The sequence below is a fragment of the Dipodomys spectabilis genome, unplaced genomic scaffold, assembly GCF_019054845.1.
Source record: "Dipodomys spectabilis isolate Male_0828 unplaced genomic scaffold, ASM1905484v1 ptg000257l, whole genome shotgun sequence".
Classification (NCBI taxonomy): Eukaryota; Metazoa; Chordata; class Mammalia; order Rodentia; family Heteromyidae; genus Dipodomys; species Dipodomys spectabilis.
In genome coordinates, this window is record NW_024870934.1 from 962,252 (window position 1) to 983,363 (window position 21,112).

General features: G+C 62.4%; 1 protein-coding gene across 2 annotated transcripts in view; it reads left to right on the plus strand.

Moving 5' to 3' along the window:
- Positions 1 to 21,112, plus strand: part of Cdh4 (cadherin 4) — a 423,338-nt gene that overhangs the window by 335,705 nt on the left and 66,521 nt on the right. The gene's annotated exons all lie outside the window — the stretch shown is intronic.

The window sequence follows — 21,112 nt, forward strand, 5'->3', positions numbered from 1 at the left end:
CGCCGACCACATTGGCCTCTGACAGGCTGTAGCCTCCAGGCCTCCCGCCACGGCCTCCATGCCTCCCCTCCCATGGCCTCCATGCCTCCCTCCCACAGCCTCCATGCCCCACCACGGCCTCCATGCCTCCTCCCCTCAGCCTCCATGCCTCCCCCCACGGCCTCCATGCCTCCCCCCACGGCCTCCATGCCTCCCCTCACAGCCTCCATGCCTTCCTCCCACAGCCTCCATGCCCCACCACGGCCTCCATGCCTCCCTCCCTCAGCCTCCATGCCTCCCCCCTCAGCCTCCATGCCTCCCCCCCATGGCCTCCATGCCTCCCCCCCATGGCCTCCATGCCTCCCCCCATGGCCTCCATGCCTCCCCCCCTCAGCCTCCATGCCTCCCTCCCCCAGCCTCCATGCCTCCCCCCTCAGCCTCCATGCCTCCCCCCTCAGCCTCCATGCCTCCCCCCCCACGGCCTCCATGCCTCCCCCCCATGGCCTCCATGCCTCCCCCTCACGGCCTCCATGCCTCCCCCCCTCAGCCTCCATGCCTCCCCCCTCAGCCTCCATGCCCCCCATGGCCTCCATGCCTCCCCCCTCAGCCTCCATGCCTCCCCCCTCAGCCTCCATGCCTCCCCCCATGGCCTCCATGCCTCCCCCCTCAGCCTCCATGCCTCCCCCCCTCAGCCTCCATGCCTCCCTCCCCCAGCCTCCATGCCTCCCCCCTCAGCCTCCATGCCTCCCCCCACGGTCTCCATGCCTCCCCCCCTCAGCCTCCATGCCTCCCCCTTCAGCCTCCATGCCCCACCACGGCCTCCATGCCTCCCCCCACAGCCTCCATGCCTCCCCCCTCAGCCTCCATGCCTCCCCCTTCAGCCTCCATGCCCCACCACGGCCTCCATGCCTCCCCCCACAGCCTCCATGCCTCCCCCCTCAGCCTCCATGCCTCCCCCCTCAGCCTCCATGCCTCCCCCCACAGCCTCCATGCCTCCCCCCACAGCCTCCATGCCCCACCACGGCCTCCATGCCTCCCCCCCACGGCCTCCATGCCTTCCCCCACAGCCTCCATGCCTTCCCCCACAGCCTCCATGCCTCCCCCCACGGCCTCCATGCCTCCCCCCATGGCCTCCATGCCTCCCCCCACAGCCTCCATGCCTCCACCCATGGCCTCCATGCCTCCCTCCCTCAGCCTCCATGCCTCCCCCCTCAGCCTCCATGCCTCCCCCCTCAGCCTCCATGCCTCCCGCCCATGGCCTCCATGCCTTCCCCCCTCAGCCTCCATGCCTCCCGCCCATGGCCTCCATGCCTTCCCCCTTCAGCCTCCATGCCTCCCCCCCATGGCCTCCATGCCTCCCCCCTCAGCCTCCATGCCTCCCCCCCATGGCCTCCATGCCTCCCTCCTCAGCCTCCATGCCTCCCCCCGTGGCCTCCATGCCTCCCCCCACGGCCTCCATGCCTCCCCCCACAGCCTCCATGCCTTCCCCCCACAGCCTCCATGCCTCCCTCCCTCAGTCTGCATGCCTTCCACCCCTTGAAATGGGTCTTCCCACTCCCTCCATGGTGCGCAGAGCAGTGAGTTTTGGGGAAATGGCTCGTTGCCAGCCAGGCCCTTTGTGGAGGCAGCAGGGTGTTGGGGCTTGGACCTGTGCACCAGCCATCCTTTTGTGCATGCAGCCCGCTGCATGAGGGAGTTGTTCTGAACAGATGTTCTGCTCCAAAGTCCGGGGTGGCCAAGAGGGACTCCTGCAAGCAAGTCAGCGGCTCTGACAGAAATAGGTCAGGAAGAATTACCGCTGCCTGGTAACAAACAGAACCAAAGGTTATGGCCCAGGACGATGGGTCCATGGGGGGAGGGGGAGGATGCAAGTCGGGGCTCTCCCCAGGCCTGGGGGCCGGATGTCAGCAGCGCCGGACGGGGCCAGCCTGCACCCCTACACTGCGAGCAAACCCCTTCAGTTCTGAGAATTCGCCGTGTAGAGGTTGCAGGGATGTTTCCAGCGCTCAGTCGGCCCCTCCAGCACTTAGAGCCCCGCCTCCTGCGAGCGAGTGGCCCGCGGGCCAGCGAGGCCCTGGGGCAGGCGGGCAGTGAGCGGCCCGCGGGCGGGCGGGAGGGGCCCCATCCTCAGCCCTCCTCCCCAGCCGGCTGGGCCTGGCGCAGCCCCGCATCGTCTTCCTCTCTCAGGAGGTCCTCAGCGGTGTCAGGACCCTGTGTTCCGCAAGGGCTGTGCCCGCCCCTCCCACCTGTCCCCACCCCTGCGCCCACAGGACCAGGCGGCAGGCATGGCCGGGTGACGCCAGCCCTGCGGCCACCTCCTCCGGGCAGAAGGGAGCTGAGCCCAAAAGCAGTCTTGGGTCCCCCGGCGGGAGGCCAGGCCTGCACAGCCGGTCAGGGGCCTCGCGGAGGAGCGGGGAGCGTCGTCAGCCCTGCCAGACCGGGGACTCCCCGGGGGCTGGCCCCTGCACGCCTTCGGGCTCAGGAAAGCTTGGGGAAAGGACGGCTCCCAGACTGTGGCCAGCAGTGCGCATCCCAGCCCCCGGCCCGCCCGGGCTGCCTGGGGATGAAGGTGGAAGGGCAGAACCTGGAGGCCGAGGAGTCCTGGAGTGAGGGGCGGGGTATCCTGGAGTGAGGGGCGGGGAGTCCTGGAGTGAGGGGCGGGGAGTCCTGGAGTGAGGGGCAGGGTATCCTGGAGTGAGGGGCGGGGAGTCCTGGAGTGAGGGGCGGGGAGTCCTGGAGTGAGGAGCGGGGAGTCCTGGAGTGAGGGGCGGGGAGTCCTGGAGTGAGGGGCGGGGAGTCCTGGAGTGAGGGGCGGGGAGTCCTGGAGTGAGGGGCGGGGAGTCCTGGAGTGAGGGGCAGGGGGGCGCTGTCTCATGGTCCCCAGGCCCTGGCTCACAGTGAGTCGGCACCCCACACACCGGCCTGCGCCGCACTGCCCGCAGAAGGCCACCACACGGGTGTGGAGGGTGTGGTGACCGGGCAGCCTATGAGCCCATCTGTGAAGCCAGGGCACCCACGTCCCCCCGGACAGCGGAGAGACAGACGCCCCTGGAAGGCGCTCTGCACCCCCACTCCATAGGCAGCAGAGAAGCATGGAGACGGGTCTGTGCCCCCGGTCACACAGCACGACCAGAGACAAGACCACAGGAGCCCAGCCATGTTGAACCCTCCGAGGGCCCAAGCCAGCGCACCCCCCGGATGTGTGTCAGCCTCTGGGTTGATGAACGTGTGCACACCGCCCTTTCACGCCACTTGGGGGCTCCCAAAAGAGCCTACAGAGGATTCCCAGCACAGGAGACAAAGGGGGAGCCGCATGCCAAGGAGCAATTGCAGATGCAGTTAAACCTTGCTTCACAGGGTCGTGGGCCTGAGCCCATTAGAAGGAATACCCACAGCATCACCTTAGGATGCCGGAGTGTCCGTAATTGACACCTTGGATTCCTGGCCCTGCACCCAGGCAACCAGCCTCCAATACAGCCTGGCTCAGAACACCCGCACCACCAGGGTCACTCCCAAACCTCGCCACCAGGGTGCGCTACTGAGCCTCGCCTCAAGGCTGTGGGGTGTTTTTGCTGTTGTTTTCTTTTCTTTTGTGTTTGTGTCAGACCTAGGCTTGAACTCCGGGGCAAGGTGCTTTCTCTGAGCTTTTTCACGCAAGGCTAGCGCCCCACCACTGAACTACAACTCCACTCCTGGCTTTTTGGTGGCTAATTGGAGATGAAAGTCACATGGACTTTCTTACCCAGGCTGGCTTTGAACAGAGATCATTAGATCTCAGCCTCCTGTGTAGCTGGGATTATGGGCATGAGCCACTGGCACCCAGCTAAGGGTGTGTTATTGAGTAAACGTTTTTAAGGTGCATTTTATGGTATCTGTGAGTTCATGATCTTTTGGGGGGGCGGGTCTGGTTGTGGGGCTTGAACTCTGGGCTTGGGCGCTATCCCTGTGCTCTTCAGCTCAAGACGAGCGCTCTACCACTTGAGCCACAGTGCCACTTCGGCTTTCTAGTGGTTTATTGGAGATAAGCCCAGGCTGGCTTTGATCTGTGATCATCAGATCTCAGCCTCCTGAGTAGCTGGGATTACAAGCGTGAGCCACCGGCACCTGGCGTGAGTTCGTTTTTGGTGTGACAGTCTGACCTCTGACCCTCCTGGTCTGGGGCCCCACTGCCCTTGCGCTGTGCAGTCCCGGCATTCCGGCCTCGGAGCAGGGAGGTGGCCCCTCAAATGGACGCCTTCCACCTCTCACACTGGGTACCTGGGTGCCTCTGGGTACCCGGCCTGGTTTTACAGAGGCCCAGAACTCAGAAAGTCCTGAAGAGAATACAGGAAAAGTCTGCACCCCGTGTGGATGAGCAACCACTTTCATGTGCTCAGAACGCATGGTTTATGGAACTGACACTACTGGGCGGAGGAAAACAAGAGGTGGAAAGTCCTTGCAGCGGAAGACCTACAGCGGCCATTAGACCAGGACGCCAGGATCCCGGGCCTGCTGCAGCTAACCAGAGAGAAACAACAGCCATGATTCCAGGCCTGCCACGTCCAGCCAGGGAGAGACGTAACAGCCATGATTCCAGGCCTGCTGTGTCTAGCCAGGGAGAGAAGTCACGGTGCTCGGGGGCGCGCTGCCTTGGAGGTCTTGTACTGACGCCGTAAGTCTTATGGCCATGAAGTGTTCTTCTAGGCTCAGCAGTCCCCCCACGTGAGCCAGGAGGGCAGCGCATTGCTATTTTCTGGGGCAGTAGGAGCTCCTGGCCTGGGCTGGACCCGGGGAGACGCAGGACGATGGTCAGGCGCAGCCCTCGGCTCTCTGGGGAACGGAGCGTGCACAGGCGTCTCGGGCAGAGCCCTCCCTGAAGGGGAGAGCTGCCTGGACGAGAAGCGTTTTCAGCAGTGGGGGCTGGAGATTATGTGGGAGCCCTGAGGCTGCGCACTAAGGGAACTCCAACAAGCATTAAAATAAGCCACAGGAATACGGGTGTTCTGATTTTAAATCTTTGAAACTGTTAATCCTAGATTATCAAATGCAAAATATGCCCCGGCCAGAAATGAGCCGCTCCCGGCAGCAGAGGGTGGAAGGACTGGTTATCTGCCGTCCGCCGTCCTGTGAGGGGACGCCTGCACTCCTCCGTAAATCCCCTACTTCTCTCCATCTACAAAGGAAGGCTTAAGGAAGCAATTTCACTGGCTTTGGCACGGAGAGCTTAAAGTTTCCCGCAGAAGCTCAGGAGCAAAGTGGGAGCTCGGGGCAGTTCCCTGTGGGATGCTGGGTGCTGACATGGCCACCTCTGCCACGTCCCACAAAGGGGCAGCCAGGACAGGCCTCACGGGACCACAGGAAGCTGTCCCACAGGAAGAAGGGGAAAGGAGATTACTTCGGGGGGAGGGGGGTTACCGTGGTTTTCCTAACCTTAAATGCCACCTCCTGTTTTCATTTGCGTTCATTTGCTTAATAAGAGTTTCCTGGATGCACAGATTCCCTGGCTCTCTGAAACCAAGTGTAGCTGAGATGCTTAGGAAAGAAGCACTGGCAGCCACTGTAAACACCTCGTGTGGTTTGCTGTACGAGATGTTGGTTCTGACACTCCCGGCAGCCAGAAAGCACAGCGCCTGCCACGCATGCGCTGGTCCCCTCAGCCCTGCCCGAGGACCGGCTGTCTCATGGGGGAGGCAGGGGGTCAGGAGGTGCTGTGCTGGGTCTAGAGGAACCACATGGGTGACCAAGGCCTCACCATGTGCCCTGCCAGGCCGGTGGCACCAGCCCCAAAGGACGCAGCCCCGGCCAGGGCTGCTGAACTGTGCACAGCCCACTCCCCCTGCTACCCAGGAGGAGTTCCCGCCATTTCTGTCCCCTGCACTGTGATCTTGTCAGGACAGGGCCGGAGGGCGCCGAGGCAGCCGCCACTGCCTGGGGTACACACCGCGCCCCTCCGTCGGCAGAACTCCGCCTTGTTCGGCCCTTGCTTTCCCAGACAAGCTCTTGTCTCCACCTGCCGCGTTTCTATCTCCGCACCAAGTCCTGCGAGAACCTTAGAATTCAAGGCCACTCTGCACATCTGGAAGTTGGCTTAGGACCGTGGTTCAGAGGCTGGGGCAGGAGCAGAGCCATTAGGAAGTGGAGCGGTTCTCCATTCTCATGAGCAGAGCAAGCTGGGACCTCCCGGAAGCAGAGGGCTTTGAAGGTGGTGTCAAGCTTGGGACTGAACTGGAAGGAAAATCTTCCTCAATCTAGAACAATAATGGGAGGTTGGAGGCGTGGCTCAGGCAACAGAGTACTAGCCAATGAGCAAAAGCAAACACCAGATTCTGGGTTCAAGTCCCCAGGCCTCAGGGAGGAGTGGGAGAGGGAGGGGGAGGAAGAGAAGGGGGCGATCGGGAAGGGGCTGAGCGCTGAGGTGCCAGGCAGTCCCCAGGCCGGCATGGAAGGCCAGAGAGGGCTCCTGAGCACAGGACCCGTGGTCAGGGCCTGGCCAGTACCCTAAAGCCACCTGTCCTCCCCCCAGTGACTGGCTCGGTTCTTCAGTCTTTGAGCCCACCCTCCAGGTCCAAATGCCTAGTAGTGGGACATGGCCTGCGGTCGCTCACACACACACCAGGCCCCTTATCAGAGGGAGGGCAATCAGACCCTGTGGTCCAGAACAATGGAAGAGGTGCCAGCTTGCTTTCTGGTATCTTCTCCGCCCAGCTCCACCCCCGACAGCCCAGCAGAAGCTGTTCGTGCCTCCCCCTCTCCTGTCCCAGCCCGTGGGGCTGCTCAGATGGGCAGGCTCGAGCCCCCGGGGACAGCTGGCACGTCCTGACACTGTGCCACACACGCGATGTCCTCACGCACGCACGCTCCTCAGAAGGAAGATCCTGTCCACCAGACCTTGGACTGGTCCCCGTCCACCCACCCGAGGCCCGGGGCCTCGTATGTGCCAGGACCCCATCTCCACGCCCCAGCCGGACCCCCTGAGCAGCTACTAGACCAGGCAGGTGGCACCAAGGCCAGCACTCAAGGACCATGTGAGGCCTAGGAGCTGCCCCTCCAGAAGGTGGGGGAGAGGCACGCTTGGCTGTCTTCCCCTCTACCCGGTTCCTGGATGCATTTACAGCCCATCACTCACTTCTCCCAAGGAACATTCCAGATGCATTTGCACGCTGCGGCTCCCTTAGCGCTGTGATTTATCACATCTCCCCCAAATACATCATTAAGGCTATCATCTGCATTTATGAAGGCGGCCGGGCGGGCCGGGCCTGTCCATGCTGACAGCACCCAGCCCTGCTTCGTGGTGATTTAGTACTGTGTACCTCCGCTAGGACAAAGTCTCACTTTGGATGTGCGTCTGGGGTTTTCTCCCCCTGCCACTGACTGGTATAATTTATAGGAAGGCTTGGAGTCCCCTTCCAGGCTGGGGGGCTTGGAGTACACATCATTACAAACCCTTACTCCGGGGGGGGGGGTGTGCTGAGTGCAGGACAGAGCTTTTGAAAGGAGCTTTTTGGGTTATACTGAGGGAATTCGTGTTCACTGGGACTTGGCTAGGTAGCTGTTCTTCTTGACTGGCCCGGTCCTCAGGGTCTGGACCCACTGGGGGTGGGGGGGCCGCGCTGCACAGAGTGAGGCTGACGCTTTGTGACCAGGTGCCGGGCACAGACCTGGCCTTGGAAGGCTCAGCCGTCAACTGCCCGAGAGCCTCGGGCCAGCTCCGGGCGACCAGGGCAGGGCAGGCATGCCCTCCCTTACGCTCCCCCGCCTCCACGAGACCCCCAGGTGGGAACCGGGACCCCTGGGCCAGCCTCTGTAATGAGCCTTAAAAATAGCTCAGACCTGGCGCTGGGAAGGTGGCTCAGTGGTAGAGCGCTTGCCTTGCATGCCTGAGGCCCTGGGTTCGATTCCTCAGCACCACATAAGCAAAAAGAAAAAAGCCGGAAGTGGTGCTGTGGCTCACGTGGTAGAGCGCTAGCCTTGAGCTGAAGAGCTGAGGGACCCACGTCCTCTTAATTCTAGAAACAGCAGAATGTGAGAGGCAGGCTCGCCCCCGCCCTGGGCAAAGGCAAATCCCAGGCAGGCCACGGGGCTCTGGCAGAGGTGCTCCCTCCCGCTCCCTCCTCCCTCCTCCCTCAGCCTCCCTCAGCCAGTGAGGAGAACACACCTGGGTGCCTCCCCCAGCCTCCCTCCGTGGCCATCTGCTTGAGATTATTGGAATTGCTGTTTGCCAGGAGCCAAAATGGGGGGGGGGGGGGAATCCCACCATTAGTTCCATTGTGCAAACATCTCCTGGGCCTGCGTGACCCAGCCCCAGGCACCCGGGGACACACGCCCCTCAGACATGAGTGAGCAGCAGAAACCAAGGCATGCAAAGAGGAAGCAGGTGCCAGGCACTCAGCACTGCCTCCATCCGTAAGCCCAGGCACCGTGGCTAAGCTCAGCCACAACCCTGCTCCTTCAACCAGACAGGCTGGAAGAGGCGAGAAGGGAAGCTGGGTGGGTTTTGTTTTATCCAGATACAGTCTTTTTTGTGCTGGTTCTAGGGCCTGAACTTGAGCCTGGACACTGTCCCTTAGCTATTTTGATCAAGGTTGGCGCTATACCACTTGAGCCACAGCTCCTCTCCCAGCTGCTGGCTGGGTAATTGGAGATGAGTCTGATAGACTTTTCTTCCCTCAACTGTGATCCTCAGACCTCATCTCTCAGCCTCCTGAGTAGCTGGGAACATCCAGGCATGAGCACCTGGTGCCTGGTGGGACGCTTGGTTTATTGCGGCGAGTTCCCCATGACGCGAGCTGGACCATCAGAGCTGGGTCTGGACCGTCCTGCTGCGCCCCAACTCTCCCTGTGCCCCGCCCCCTCTGCGAGCTCTGCCTGTGAACTGAGCATCCCCTGCGCTGGAATCCTACAGCATTTGTTGTGTTCATCTTGTTCTTGTCACGGCAAGGGGTCAGCATTCCTTCCGTCTGAACATGGAGACGTATTCTGTTGTGTGGATAGATCACATTGTCCATCCGTCCATCCAGGACTCAGGGGCTCCCAGGAGTGGCACCCCTCCTGGGAGTAGCACGCTTGCCTTATGTATGCCCCAGTGCAATCCTGACACATTGAAAGAGCTGTGACAGAAGAGGAGGAAGGCACGCCATCGTGTCCCCCGCAGGGCAGCCGCGGCCTCCCTGGCACTGCCAGGATTGCAGAGCCATCCAAGTCCCCGCTAGCAAGTTTCCCTGGGCCATGTCATCGGGGAGTAGAGACAAACCATCAGAACCTGTGGAAGCCGGCAGTGACTGAATGGCTGGGCCCAAGTGGCTGGAGGTCAGTCTGCCTGGGGGGGGGCGGGTGCTCACACAGGCTGAGGGGGCGGGGTGCTCACACAGGCTGGGGGGGAGGGGCGGGTGCTCACACAGGCTGGGGGGGAGGGTGCTCACACAGGCTGGGGGTTGGGGGCGGGGGCTCACACAGGCTGGGGGGGCGGGGGCTCACACAGGCTGGGGGGCGGGGGCTCACACAGGCTGGGGGGTGGGGGCGGGGGCTCACACAGGCTGAGGGGGCGGGGTGCTCACACAGGCTGGGGGGGAGGGGCGGGTGCTCACACAGGCTGGGGGGGCGGGTGCTCACACAGGCTGGGGGGGAGGGGCGGGGGCTCACACAGGCTGGGGGGGCGGGGCTCACACAGGCTGGGGGGGCGGGTGCTCACACAGGCTGGGGGGGAGGGGCCGGGGCTCACACAGGCTGGGGGGGCGGGTGCTCACACAGGCTGGGGGGTGGGGGCGGGGGCTCACATAGGCTGGGGGGGAGGGGCCGGGGCTCACACAGGCTGGGGGGGCGGGGGCTCACATAGGCTGGGGGGGAGGGGGCTCACACAGGCTGGGGGGGCGGGGGCTCACATAGGCTGGGGGGGAGGGGGCTCACACAGGCTGGGGGGGCGGGTGCTCACACAGGCTGGGGGGGCGGGGGCTCACACAGGCTGGGGGGGCGGGGGCTCACACAGGCTGGGGGGAGGGGCGGGGGCTCACATAGGCTGGGGGGAAGGGGGCTCACATAGGCTGGGGGGACGGGGGCTCACACAGGCTGGGGGGGCGGGGGCTCACATAGGCTGGGGGGCGGGGGCTCACATAGGCTGGGGGGGCGGGTGCTCACACAGGCTGGGGGGGCGGGTGCTCACACAGGCTGGGGGGGAGGGGCGGGGGCTCACACAGGCTGGGGGGGCGGGGGCTCACACAGGCTGGGGGGGCGGGGGCTCACATAGGCTGGGAGGGGCGGGTGCTCACACAGGCTGGGGGGGAGGGGCGGGGGCTCACACAGGCTGGGGGAGAGGGGCGGGGGCTCACACAGGCTGGGGGGGCGGGTGCTCACACAGGCTGGGGGGCGGGTGCTCACACAGGCTGGGGGGCGGGTGCTCACACAGGCTGGGGGGCGGGTGCTCACACAGGCTGGGGGGGGCGGGTGCTCACACAGGCTGGGGGGCGGGTGCTCACACAGGCTGGGGGGTGGGTGGGTGCTCACACAGGCTGGGGGGGCGGGTGCTCACACAGGCTGGGGGGTGGGGGACGGGGGCTCACACAGGCTGGGGGGGCGGGGCTCACACAGGCGGAGGGGGGCGGGGGCTCACACAGGCTGGGGGGTGGGGGCGGGTGCTCACACAGGCTGGGGGGTGGGGGCGGGTGCTCACACAGGCTGGGGGGTGGGGGCGGGTGCTCACACAGGCTGGGGGGTGGGGGCGGGTGCTCACACAGGCTGGGGGGCGGTTGCTCACACAGGCTGGGGGGGGGCGGGTGCTCACACAGGCTGGGGGGCGGGTGCTCACACAGGCTGGGGGGGGCGGGTGCTCACACAGGCTGGGGGGTGGGGGCGGGTGCTCACACAGGCTGGGGGGTGGGGGCGGGTGCTCACACAGGCTGGGGGGCGGGTGCTCACACAGGCTGGGGGGGGGCGGGGGCTCACACAGGCTGGGGGGTGGGTGGGTGCTCACACAGGCTGGGGGGGCGGGGGCTCACACAGGCTGGGGGGTGGGGGCGGGGGCTCACACAGGCTGGGGTGGGTGCTCACACAGGCTGGGAGGTGGGGGCGGGTGCTCACACAGGCTGGGGGGCGGGTGCTCACACAGGCTGGGGGGGGTGCTCACACAGGCTGGGGGGTGCTCACACAGGCTGGGGTGGGTGCTCACACAGGCTGGGAGGTGGGGGCGGGTGCTCACACAGGCTGGGAGGTGGGGGCGGGGGCTCACACAGGCTGGGGGGGCAGGTGCTCACACAGGCTGGGGGGTGGGGGCGGGTGCTCACACAGGCTGGGGGGCGGGTGCTCACACAGGCTGGGGGGGGTGCTCACACAGGCTGGGGGGGTGCTCACACAGGCTGGGGGGGCGGGTGCTCACACAGGCTTGGGGGGGTGCTCACACAGGCTGGGGGGGGTGCTCACACAGGCTGGGGGGCGGGTGCTCACACAGGCTGGGGGGGGTGCTCACACAGGCTGGGGGGCGGGTGCTCACACAGGCTTGGGGGGGTGCTCACACAGGCTTGGGGGCGGGGGCTCACACAGGCTTGGGGGCGGGGGCTCACACAGGCTGGGGGGTCTCCAGGACCTCTCAGCAGGCCTGGGGACACCTCCATCCAGCTCCCTCCTGGCGAGGCGGTCGCTGTGCAGGTAGGGTCAGAAAGCCCGTCTGTGCAGCTGGGTGGACCTGGGCGTTGCCCTGCCCGGTGGTCAGCGCACGTTTGTGTCTCCTTCTCCAGGGAGAGGGTGGGGCTTCGCACCTCTGTTTTTGGGCAGCATCTTTTGCCTGGTTTGCCTCCGGCTGCCAGCGTGCCCCAGGCCCCAGCCCTGGCTGTGATCTGCTGGTGGGTCATCTGCATCCCCGTGCAGCACAGAAAGCGTTTTGATGGCAGGAAAAATCACTTGTGTCCCAAAACGTGTGCTCCTGTACACGTCAGCTCCGGCGAATGCAGCAGGCTGTGGCTCACGTTGCGCTTGCTGGGGTACTGGGGGGAGGGGAAGGGGGCGTCAGCCAGCGGGGAGTGTGGCGGGACACCTGGGGCTCCGGCCTCGGAGGCTGGGGCTGCCGCAGAGGCCGCTCAGCACACAGGACTCGGTGGCGGTGCCATCACTCACCAGGGAGTTCCAGGTGCCACTCAGGTGCCAAGGCACCGGGCTCCACCCAGGCTGAGCTGGCTGGGGGGCAGCACTCTCCGGAAGAGCAGAGGCCTGGTCCCCAGGGCACACAGTCCTTCTGGGTCCCCCGGGGGGGGGGGGGAGCAGGGGTCGCTATCAGGTGTGGCTTGCCGAAGCCACCGGGCCAGCCGGAGCTGCTGCCGCCCGTCCTCCCCTCCTCCCCTCCTCCCTCAGCGAGGAGGGCCGCCCGCCCCGTCAGCCTGTCTCCCCTGTGTCCTTGGAAGTACAACTGCCTGCCACGGCGGGCAGAGGTGACACACTGCCCTCCACGGGCACTGGGCACGGCTGCTCCTCCACGCCCAGCACTGGGGCGGGGACGGCGGCCTGCGGGGGCTCAACGGGAGAGGCTCACGGGCGGCCAGGTCCGTGCCAGGGAAGGCCAGCCCGGGGGAGGGGGGGGCAGAGCCTGCCCCGTGCAGGTGGCTCAGCCTCACCCCTCCACAAAGCTGCATCGCCCCCATGTGCCTCTCTGCAGCTTCACGCCACCAGGCTCAGAGCACACCAGACTGCAGGAAGGGGGGTGGGGGGAGACTTGCCGGGGCCGGGCGGGGGGGGGGGGGGGGGCTGTTCTGGCTTCTGGCTGACAGCCTGTGACAGGCACATTCTGCTCAAGTCCAGTGCAAGTGACAGAACTCCCAGGAGGGCTGGGTCAGACTACATAGGAGGAGAGAGGCCAGGCCACGAGAGGCCACCTGTGGACACAGAGGGGACAGGGGCCATGGCCGCCGCTGCCCCGACTGCCAAACTGTCAGGAGAGGAAACGGGAGGCTGGAGCTGTCTGCAGAGGGGACAGCTGTCCTGGGGCCGGCCTGTCCATCAGCCTCCGCGATCCCAGCCGACAGGCTGCCCCCCCGCGGCAGGGGCACGTCCAGCCGTGTGCACGCTGGCCAAGAGGTCAGTAGCCTCCGCCGAGGACCCCCTGCAGCCTAGGGGCTCCGTGCCGCACAGAGGAGATTCTGGCTTCCCTGTCGGAAGCTTGAATCTATCACAGGCTGAGGGCACGCGGAGGGGGGAGGCTGGTCATTCCCCCAAACCTGACCTAGTGCTCAGACTGAGCTCCTGGCTCTGGGAGCCAGGTGAGGCTGGGGGTGGCGTTGCGCACGTGTCAGGCAGGGTTGGTTTCTGTCCTGCTGAGCTGGCTCCTGGCATGGGCCTGGCCCGCATGATGGGCTTGGGTGTGGTTGGGTGTGGTGTGGGACAATGGGGGTCTGTGAGGACTGAGATGGCTGGGGGTGGGGCCTCCTTTAAAGGGACAGGCAGTCATCCTCAGATTGTCGTCTTGCGTCCAAGGTGGCCAGATGTCTCAGGCTTTCTAGGACAGGTCGGGGGAGCAAAGGATCGTTATTTTGTTTGCCACCATTAAGCTTGCCAGCTTGGTTGTTTTCATTGTGGTTGGTCCCTTCCCTCCCCCTGCCATACTGGAATTTTCTTTTTTTCTTTTGTTCTTTCATTTTTTCTGTCTTTCTTAATTCCTTTGTCGGACCTGGGCGCTGTTCCTGAGTGCTTTCACTCCAGGCTAGCCCTCTACCACTTTGTGCCACAGTTCCACTTCCCACACTGTGATTTTCTACCAGGTGTTGGGAGCAACAGGTTCCTGGGGCAGCGCATCCTTGTCCCCCACAGCCGTGCCGGCCTCACGAGCAGGAGCGCTGGCTCTCCGTCCGTCCCTTGCACCGCGACATGAAGCGAATGGTGGCTGGCACCAGGGAGGCCGTGGAGGTGGCCCTGGGGCCACCGCAGGACCCCAGATCCACTTGAGGAAGCCGCCTCCCATCGGCCGGGTGCCTGCACAGAGCGGGCGGCTGCCGGGAGCGGCCGTGCGTGTGCGCTCGCTCCTACTGCTGCTGCTGACCTCATTAATTTATATGGAATTAACCAGCAGGAAAACTTGAGAGAAAAAAGATTTTGATAAGAAATTGTAAGCTGGTGCCAAAAAAGAGCTCCAGGTCACATGTAATCCGATTGCAGTGGTCTTTAGAAGGGAGTCCTTTCCTTTTGCATCAGTAGCCTTCCCCTCTGTCTACAGAGGAGCAGCTGTGTTGGGTGACCACAGCCAAGGCGCTGCGAGCAGGCCCGCCCCACGTGGTGGCCCGGCCCGCATGGTGGCCCCGCCCCGCATGGTGACCGGCCCGCGTGGTGGCCCCGCCCCGCATGGTGACCGGCCCCGCATGGTGGCCCATCCCCGCGTGGTGGCCCCGCCCCGCATGGTGACCGGCCCCACGTGGTGGCCCCGCCCCGCATGGTGACCGGCCCCATGTGGTGGCCCAGCCCCGCGTGGTGGCCCCGCCCCGCGTGGTGGCCCCGCCCTGCATGGTGACCGGCCCCACATGGTGGCCCCGCCCCGCATGGTGACCGGCCCCACATGGTGGCCCAGCCCCGCATGGTGACCGGCCCCGCATGGTGGCCCAGCCCCGCGTGGTGGCCCCGCCCCGCATGATGGCCCAGCCCCGCGTGGTGGCCCTGCCCCGCATGGTGACCGGCCCCACGTGGTGGCCCAGCCCCGCGTGGTGGCAGCACTCACTCCCGGGCCCTGTGCGGTCACCACAGCACCGCTGCTTCAGAGAAGGCAGCTCGCAGCGGCTCTGCCCCCAGAGGAGCCGCGCTGCCTCACAAAGCGGAGTTTTCTGAAAGTGCTTGGGGTGTGATCAGTGCTGGGGATGGGACCGGGCGGACGGCTGCGTCCCCGGCCAGGCCACTCCTTCCACTGAGCACCTCAAGGAAGCAGGCGGCTCCAGGCTCAGAGCCGCCTGTGAGGCTGCGCGCTGGCACCCGCAGGCCCAGGCTTGGGCACCATCACACGCGTCGTCACGCATCTGCACACGTACACGCTGCGTCACTGTAGTCACGGAGCCGTTCCCAGCCCCGCAGGTGACCCACCCCCAACAGGGTGGCAGGAGGCCGTCACCCGGACAGTGTGTCCCAGCAGTGCCCAGGGGGGACTTGGCTGCAGCTGGCAGTGACAGCGCCTTCGCTCCCAGAATCTTCCACAGCCCCACCAGCGCACGCCAGCACCCCAGAGCTGGGCTCCACGTACCCGCGCACGCTCCTCCCCCAGAGAGCCCGAAGCCCGCCAGTGGACATTTGCCTTTGGTTTGAGCAAATTAAGTCTTCTATGGGCTGCAAAATTGCTTCCATGGAAATAAAGATGACGGCAGGAGAGTGGCAGGGCTGCGAGCTGTGTTCTGAGTGTGGTACTGCCAGGTGTGCTGCTGGGGTGTGGGTCCGGGTGCTCAGGAGGAAAGGGCTGCGCACAGGCCGGGGCGTGCAGCGGGAAACGCAAGGATTCCTTGAAGCCCTTGGCTTCTTGGGACTCAAGGCTGGGCTGCAGGCAGCTGAGCGCCCCTCTCCCAGTGTCTGTGCCCTTGGAGGAACCGAGAGGGACAAGCTGAAGGTCTCAGTGACGGAGGAAGCCTGGCCGAGGCCAGACCCCTGCAGCTGGGAGCTCTGCTCCCCACGGGGGGACTGAGCCTTCCACAGGCCCCCAGGCCCCCAGGGGATGAAAGCAGGCACTGCTGCAGCAGTGAGAGAGGGAAGAACAGGGCCTGGTGTGGTGTGCTCTGCCTGGGGCATTAGCAGTGCTTGCAGACACTGTCTGGCTGTCACGGCTGGCATGAGGGGTACTGGCTTCTAGTGGGCAGAGGCAAACCGTACGCAGGACAAAGAGTCAATGACACCAGGACTGAGAAGTTCTGATGGAACTCTGGCTGGTATGTGATCCCCCAGGCTCCGCGTCCTAAGGGGAGAAGGCAAGGGGCCCCGCCACACACTCCACCAATGCCCCACCCCACCCAAGAGTCAGTTCTGAGAGGGAGAAGGTGATTGGCCGGTGTGGCTCATCGGCCGGCCCATTGGCTAGGGGCGGCCCCTTTGCATGGACACCGCTGGGCAAGGTCAGCCTTCCCATTGCCAGCAGTAAAGTCTGACTAAATCTCATACGAAAAATTAAGCGGGCCTTCGCCTTGTTAATTTGGCACCACCTGAAGGGCACTTTTGAGAAGCAACCGCTTCATCATTCCCCACCAGGCCAATTTTGTGAGAACATATTCATGGCTTTCATTAGTATTCCTATGTGACTTTGAGGATTTTTTTTCATGATTTATAAAACTCAAAGTAATTGAGAACAGCGATGTACGATAGTATCGATGTTACACAACAAATGCCTTTTCATATTACATTCTGGGTTTTTCTCCTCGTTACAAGAACCTAATTGAAAATAATTGAAGGCTGGATTTCATCATTCATGGGAAAAAATAGTTCATAAAATGCAAGAAATACAAACATCTTCAAGCCTCTTCAAGTAATTTTCAAGAATCAATGAAGAGTTGGGGGAGGGGAGGAAGAATGCTTAGCCCCAAGTTTCCCCATTAATTTTATGAGAACAGTTTTAGTGTCACTGATCTCACTGCGTGCCCTGCACAATGGCGGAAGGCTAGAAAATGAAGCTTTGCGGCAAGTTCTGAGTGTCTCATGTAGCCAGGGCGACAATTTCATAATCACGTCCAAAAGCAATTACAGTGTCATTCTACCCAGGAATGTAGCTAAAGTCACAGTGACTTCTTAAACACGCAGTCCCAACAGCCACCTGCATTCCCAGAGGCTGTAACTAGAGCTGGCTGGAATGAGAGAGATGGTCACAGTCCAGCCTGATGGAGGGTGGAGTGACCCCAGGGAGACCTAGAGCCCAGGCTTCCCAAGTGAATAGAAGACGTGAGCCTCTAACTCTTTCCTGCCTTAGAAGCTACTTAGAAAGGCAGTGTGGGGGCTGGAGGTGTGGCTAAGGTGGTAGAGCACCTGTGAGCAAAAGACCCTGAGTTCAAATCCGAGAGAGAGAGGGGGGGAGAGAGAGGAGAGAGGGGGAAGGAAGAGGGAGGGAGAGGGAGAGGGAGGGACAGAGGGATGGAGAGAAGGGAAAGAATGGCAATGTAACTGGCCAGGCAGTGTGGGTCAGAGGCAGAGCACTAGCATGCTCACAGCGCTGGGTTCCGATCCCAGCTTTGGAATAATAAAGCCAAGAAAGCAGTTGGGAAGTCTGCCCTGGATCTCCCGTTACACGTGAGGCCTTGGGTCTTCACCTCCCCCCCAGTGCTCCATGCCCTGAGGTGTTCCAAGGGTCAAGGGCGACCGTCTCTTATGGGCCTCTATGCCTGCGTCAGACCTAATGCCAGGCTGCTGAAGCCTGAGATGAGCCTGTGGAGCACATGCACCACGATTCTTCAAGGAGACCGAGGCCACCAGCTGCCCAGGCAGCCACCAGCCCCGCTGTGACCGCCCCTTATTCTTCTCTTGCTCTGGCCTTGCAGGCCCTGTCCAGTCAGAAGGCCAGCTAGCCTTGTGCTGGCTGGCACCAGGTTTGACCAGCCCTGAGGGATCCCTCGCCTTTCCCTTCTCTTCGTCCATTCCCGGATCCACTGTCTCCATCCTTCTTTGCTAATGGCCCAAAGGGTCAGGCAGGACAGACGGTTCCCTGTCCCCAGCAGTCCCTCACCACCCCGCTCCTCTTCCGTTAAGCCTCAGGGTGGCTGTGAGCTCCAGGAGCCTTCCACAGGGCTGGGGCAGCCACAGATCCCCACAGAGGTCTTGGTGGCCTGGGCATCTCCAGCCACCCCCCCACCCCCGGGCAGTGTCTCCTTGCATGTATTGAGCACCGAGTGAATGTGCCATGCAGGGCCTGGAAAATTCTAGACTTGGGAAACAGATCACCCTGCTCTATAACCAAGGCAGAGAAGCATGCAGAACATTGTCTGTGCTCAGAAGTGATGGAAGGAGGAGGGAAGGGGGTGGGGAGGAAGGGTGTGGTGGGGACAAAGCAGAAGAGAAGACTCAGAACCCTGGGAAAACTCTGCTTTTCTATCCGTGAGACAGTCAGGACATTGGACCTGTTGTCAGGATGGCTAAGCCACAGGAAGCTGCAAATGCATTTAGGCGAAATCAGATTCTTAACTCTGGCCTCCAGCAAAAGTCAGGTTTTAAACGAAAATTTCCTCTCTGGGCCGGCTGCAGTCACGGCCAAGTGTAAATCCACCTGCCCGTGCCCTGGTGTGATGGGTGGGGGCAGGGAGCCGTCACGACTCAGGGCTTTTCGCTGGATGGAGAAATGGGAGCTGCTACAGGCCATGAGAAACTCCCAACAGGTAAAGAAAATGAGTTTGCAATCTGTTTTCCTGGGAAGATCTCTGGGTTTAATACGATCTGAGGCCAAGCACCGAAACACTTCACTAAAGAATTACATCCTGCTGGAAGAGCTTGGTCCCAAGGATTTTAAAAGTATCTTTTGAAATGCCAGGCCAGGAAGCAAGGGAATCTGATTAACAACCACTAACCCCAGGACCACCGTCCCTATGAGGCCAGTGCGGGGAGGAGGGGGACCCTGGTGTACATGCAGGCACGTGTGCATGTGTGTGCACACGTGTGTGCGTGCACACCTGTGTGTGTGTGTGTGTGTGTGTGTGTGTGTGTGTGTGTGTGTGTGTGTGTGTGTGCTTTCTGTATCCAGGAACCCTGAAAGACAGAGGACAAGGGCAAACAGCCAGCCAGGCGCCGGTGGCTCACACGTGCCATCCTAGCTATTCAGGAGGCTGAGATCTGAGGATCACAGCTCAAAGCCAGCCAGGGCAGGAAAGTCTGTGAGACTCTTATCTCCAATAAACCTCCAGAAAACTGGAAGTGGTGCTGTGGCTCAAGGGGTAGAGCATGCGCCTCAAGCTGAAGAGCTGAGGGACAGTGCCCAGGCCCAGAGTTCAAGCCCCACGACCGACAAAAAAAAAAAAAAAGAGCTAATAGCTTTGGTTTGGGCCTGAGCTCTCACAGACCCTCCTGCCCTGTCCCAGACCCTGTTCATCCCCAGCAGCCCTGGTCCAGGTTGAGAACGGTGGGCATCACTGGGAGAGACAGCGCCGGGCTCTGGCAGGTGGCTCTGGAGTCAGGCTGTGTCTTCTTGCTGGCCCCTCCCGGCCCACAGGGCCCGGCACATGGCGTGTCTGGGTAGGAGCTAGGGCTGCCCCCCTGAGGTCGGGGGTACTTCCGTGTGGGCCCTGGCCCTCTCCCCGGTGAGGTTTCTTCTTCCGGAATCCAGACATGATTCTAATGCGTGCCTTCCTCCCTTGGACCGTTGGAAACAACCCCAGGGTTTTACACCTTGACACCACAGGATGACTCTCCCCAGTTCAAGTTCGTTTAGAACAAGGCATGCGCTCCCTGGGGGTGGGGGCACTCTGTGAACCCCTCGTTCCCCCCACCTTTCCCAAGGAAACAGCAGCCCGGTAAGCCGAGTCCCCGGTGAACACCATCGCCGCCGCCATACGTTATTTTAATGCAGACATCACTTTAAACTAACCTTTTACCATCTGTTCTGCCCTTTCATAACAAATGCAAAGGCTCGTAGTTCTCTGTGCAATCTAGAGAGAGACGTGTGATGGAAAAGCTGTCCGCGTTCCCCTCAGCCCTGCCGCCGCTTCCGTGAGTCTTTCCTTGTCCCACACACAGATCCAGGGCTCGTCGGGCCCTCCGGATTCACTCACAGCGTTTCTTCATAGCCTGGGAGCTGCGGAGGACAGTCTGCAGAGCCGAGGGGCCCCGGGCCCCGGGCTGCGCGGTGCGTGCGGCACCGCTGTGCTGCAGGAGCCACTGCCAAAGGTCCCTGGGAGCAGAGCAAGGGTGCCCGGGTGGTCATAACATAACGACTATATGTACAGACATGCATGCATATGTATATAGATGTATATTTACATCTTTTTTTGCCAGTCCTGAAGCTTGAACTCAGGGCCTGGGCGCGGTCCCTGAGCTTCTTTTGCTCAAGGCTAGCACTCTACCACTTGAGCCACAGCACCACTTCCGACTTTTTCTGTGTATGTGGTACTGAGGACTCGAGCCCAAGGCTTCGTGCACTCTAGGCGAGCACGCTACCACTAGGCCACCTTCCCAGCCCTCCTTAAATCTTTTCAGCAGTTCTATCATTAAATTTCCCCATGAGAGCTGGGCAGCTTGGCCCTGAAGGATTTAGTGACCCGTACATCAGCAACCTTATCCGTCTGTCCATCCTGCCGTTGCTGGAGACCCCCACAGCCCCGCTCCAGGTCCCTGCCTGTCTCCATACTGCGCACGCATCCCCAACACCCCCACGTACTTTGGCCACCCACTGCAGCCTCAAGTCTCCCTGTCATAACCCAAATCCAGAGCACGCCTCGTGTCGGCTCCCTCCCTCCCCAGTTCCGTGACACCCCTTCTGGCACCGGGAACAACTTGGGCTAGGTGACAAGGGGGAGGGCTTTCTCTCCTGGGATCTAGACTTTGTGCCGTTATCAAGTCTGTGGGGCTGCTGCGGGTGAGAACAGAGGTGTTCCCCCACCCCCAGCAGGCAGCTCTGCAGGGCGACCGCTGCGCCCCAGCTCAGCCTGGGCAGGAGCCTTCCCCGCACGGCCAGGCCTGACACCACAGCCAGCTGGAGGAAGGGAAGCCTGGCTGGAGGAGCAAAGCCGGACGTCTGTGCCACCCTGCTCAGTTTCTCCCCAGCCCCGTCCTGTATGAGGGCAGGATTGGAAGCGCCCGCTGACCCCAGAGAGGGAGTAGGCACCCCGGGAGCCCCGGAAGGTCCAGAGCCGACCCTCGCCTCACCATACCTGGCATAAACATCTTCAGATTGCTTCGGCAAGCAATGTTGACTCCCATTGGACCCAAATGGGTCCAGAACACTAATTGTTACAAAGTCATTCTTACAATAGTTGTAGCATTTAATTGTGTTCCAGGTAGAGGTCTCAGGAACCGCTTTGTAGAATGCATTTGTGGTCAGTTCTACTATCGACTGCTGTCCTGGCCCGTGGACTCGGGTGAACTTTGGTGAGCAGTCTCAGAGCTGTGGCCAGACTTGCACATCTGAGGGCTCAGCCTCGTCCACTCCTCACAAGGCCTCCCCCTTGCCCACCCGCCACCCCTTCTCATTAACAGACATTTTACTGCAATAATGAAAGTCATGTGCCACATTTGTCATTCTACGCTTGCC